This window comes from Thermobia domestica, chromosome 15 (assembly GCF_964235325.1).
Source record: "Thermobia domestica chromosome 15, izTheDome1.hap1.1, whole genome shotgun sequence".
Classification (NCBI taxonomy): Eukaryota; Metazoa; Arthropoda; class Insecta; order Zygentoma; family Lepismatidae; genus Thermobia; species Thermobia domestica.
In genome coordinates this window covers 196,157,321-196,160,935 of record NC_137468.1, presented here as the reverse complement: position 1 = coordinate 196,160,935, position 3,615 = coordinate 196,157,321, and positions in this window count along the sequence as shown.

Sequence of the window (3,615 nt, the reverse complement as noted above, 5' to 3'; positions counted from 1 at the left end):
TTGAGATTGGCATTGCCTGAACACCTCCGTGGAACGTGACAGCGTCATGTACTATTCTCTGCGAAACTAAAGACTCTTCGTGTAGATTATCCACAAGAAACTCCTTACTCAATGAGAAACTGCGTTCAAAGGAAGCGTTTACGTGTGATAACACTAGAATTTTTTTTAACGAATGCTGGAAAGTTGTTGCTGGTGTTGGTGTTGTCGAGAATGGAGAACCACAAGTGATTTAAACGATCCTTAGATTCTTCATTCTTGTGACAACTGAATCTTGAGTACAAATTTCACTGTAGAGTCGTTTTACTTCATCAACAGCAGGGCCAGACAAATGATTCTCTACAAGCATTTCCACTGCTACGGTTATTTGTTCCTCTCCAAGTCTCTTGTTCAAAACTAGATCGGGAGAGAGGCATGCAGCACCATAAGTAAGTCTGTATTTCAACGGCAATTTACACAGAATCTTACAAAAACCTGTTGAAATATGGAAACAAGTCCTCCGAAAACGAAAGATATCCAGTTCACATAACTGCTCTGATTTTGATGTGTACGTGTTGCAAATCTAACATCAATCTGCTTAGCCGAACACACATCCTTACTAGCATCTTATAGGCAAAATTTCATCAAGTCTTCAGAACGTGCTGGTTCAACCACAATGGATTTAAAAAAACCTAATCATAAGGGACTTTAGAAGTGTAAGTATTTCCTCATAAAGAAAAGGAAGCATTGGTGAGTAACTGAAATTTCATAAGAGAAGGTTGAATGTCTGTGGCAACGGTTTGGAAGAAAGCTAATTTAGCTTTAAGCGAAGAATCTTTCAGACATGATTTAACAATTTTAAAGCTGTCACAAGATGGTTCTCGATTACTATCTAAAACTGAATCGACATACTTCTTCAAGTGTGGTAATAATCGCTGAGCTCCGTCTACTACATTTACGTTTTCCATATAAAAAAATATATGAGCACTTGCTAGAAAAAATGATCTTATTAAAAAGTTACAAGCACTGCCAAAAATATTCACAGAAATTACCTGCAAAATAATAATAAACATCATGAAAGACACGCTGAACGCCAAATTGCACTGAAAATGGAATATGGAGGAAATGGAATAGGAGTTTTAAATATATCTTATGTACGTACGCATTATATTATAAATAAAATGAAATCTTGAAGTTTTACGTCCCACGGTTCTGCCGGTTAGGCTAAAGGAGATGGTGATGATGAGAAATGAATGAAAAAGGTGGATTGAAGTGGGACGAAACGGGAGATCCCCGAGAAAACCCACGAGCACGGTGTTTGTCCACCACAAAGTCCACATGGCGCGAGCTGGGATCGAACTAAGGACCCCAAGCACCGGAGGTGAACGCTCTACCACTGAGCCACCGCGCCCCCTATATTATAAATTAGAGTTAACTATACACAGGCTCTCACTTAATGCCACATTAAAATCAACAAGACCAGAACAAGTGTTATTTAGAACCTTATTGGCAGTTACCGGTTGCAATAGCCTAGCTACACCCGTGGGCATGAGGAACCTTTTTTAACGTAGAGATCAGAAACCACAAACTCAAGACGCAGTTCCTTCATTGTATTATGGTTTCTGCTGCAGCGAAAAGTTGTTTTCCAAACATTGTGCACATAAAATGTAAAAGCAATGAAATAAACCTAACTTTATCAATAATTTCCAGAATACACATAAAATTCCCTGACTTTTCCAGGTTTTATACGTTTTCCAGACTAGAAGACACCTGCAGAATACGTAAGTTATATATTGTCACGTTATTAATGAAATATTTATGACCACGAACAAAATCATCTTAGAGCTCCTTCGTGGCTAAGCGGTTAGCGTACGCGCCTTTGGCGTGGGAGACCCGGGTTCGATTCCCGGCGGGAGCTCATGTGGTTCGGATTCCACGTTAATCAGTAGGTCCACGTCTCATATAGCCTCGCTGCTGAACGGGACGTAAAACTCAAAGTCAACTCAACTCAAAATCATCTTAGTTAGTTTTGAGAAAATCGCCCAAGAAGTATTCACCGTTGTGAATAAACAGATTTTTCCTCGAAGTGACTTACACTACAATATAGTTTTTAATGCAATATTGGTATATGAAATACCCGAATTAAAAAAAAAAAAAATCGTTGGGCACATTTTTATTATTTTCACCCTTCAGTAAACTGCCCTTATTTTTAGGGTAGGAAATTCGAGAAACTTGCCTAGAGAACTTAAGCTTAAAACCTGATGCGAAATTGTTCAACAATGTGATTTCGGGGTGAGTGAACACATTAGATTGGGACGGGTGAACGAGGATTCAAAATTACTTTTTTGGTATTATAGATGTCACTAAATGTGTAAATCAGTTGAAATCTCGACGTTTTTCACGATTATCAAACTTCTCTCCTGCTTCACACTAGGTTTTGTTTACAGTCAGTCACAATTGAGTTTGCGCCGAATAATTGGGAGATACAGCTCTTGAAACGTGTAAATGTATGAACACATTTTACGTCACAAAACTTATGTAAAACGATCTGTGAACTGCTGAGAAAATTCCAAGGACTATAGTCTTCACGTACGAATTTTGTTTTAATACTGTCTATGAACTGTAGCCTCTTTCGCCCCTTCCCTTTTTTTTTTCCCTGCCACCGTACTTTGTAGTACATTCCTTATGATACAGTTCATCCTCAGTCAATGTCTCAACCAGTTCTTTCAAATTACATCCAAAACTGTTCTTTACTACCCCACTATTTATAACATTATCTCAGTTTCCTGTCCTTCCCAGCTAATTCCCTCCATTCTTTTCCACACCCACATTTCGAAAGCCAACAGTCATTTTCCATTGGTTTTGCGTACTGTCTATATTTCTGTTCCATACAATACAATACTCCATTCAGAACCTCTGAATTCAAGGACTCAGAAAGTAGATTTTATGAAGGAAAAAATTGGAAATCATCCAAGATACTTCAATCCTTACTACAGTGCCTGGTTTCATAAATCAGCATATTCACTTATATGGGGCCAGCCCAATTTAAAAGATTTCATCATCATACTAAGCTCTTCAGTTTCAAGAATTTAAAGAAACCTTACACAGCATGACCACATCACAATTCACAAGTTTATATCATACAGGTTGTAAAAATCACAACGCTTCCCATGAAATAAGGAGATATTTATTGATGAACTGTTAACTTTCGATCCAGTTAAAATTTTAGTGGGAATACAATTTGCTTTGGTAAGGAAGTTGACAGTTTTATTCTACATTCATTTCAATACAGTACTGAAAATAAGTTGCATTAGGAAAATAGTTCTATTTTTTTTTCTTTTTCTTTGCACCTTGTGACATTGCAAATGAAAAAAATTGGAAATGCAGTTTTTGTTTTAATCTTTCATATCCCAACATTATTGCATACATTTCAATTGTTAAATTTAAAAGAAATTGTTTTACCATAAGTAGAATGATACGGTATCTGCATTCCGAACAGGTAAATGTATTGTCTATCATTCGAACAGTTTGAATTGTTTATGGATTTAATTATTTATACAGTTTCATTACCACCGTTTCTCTTTTTCTCTATTTGGTTTATTTATTTTGCAAATACAGTTATGCACAGGCCGCACTTCA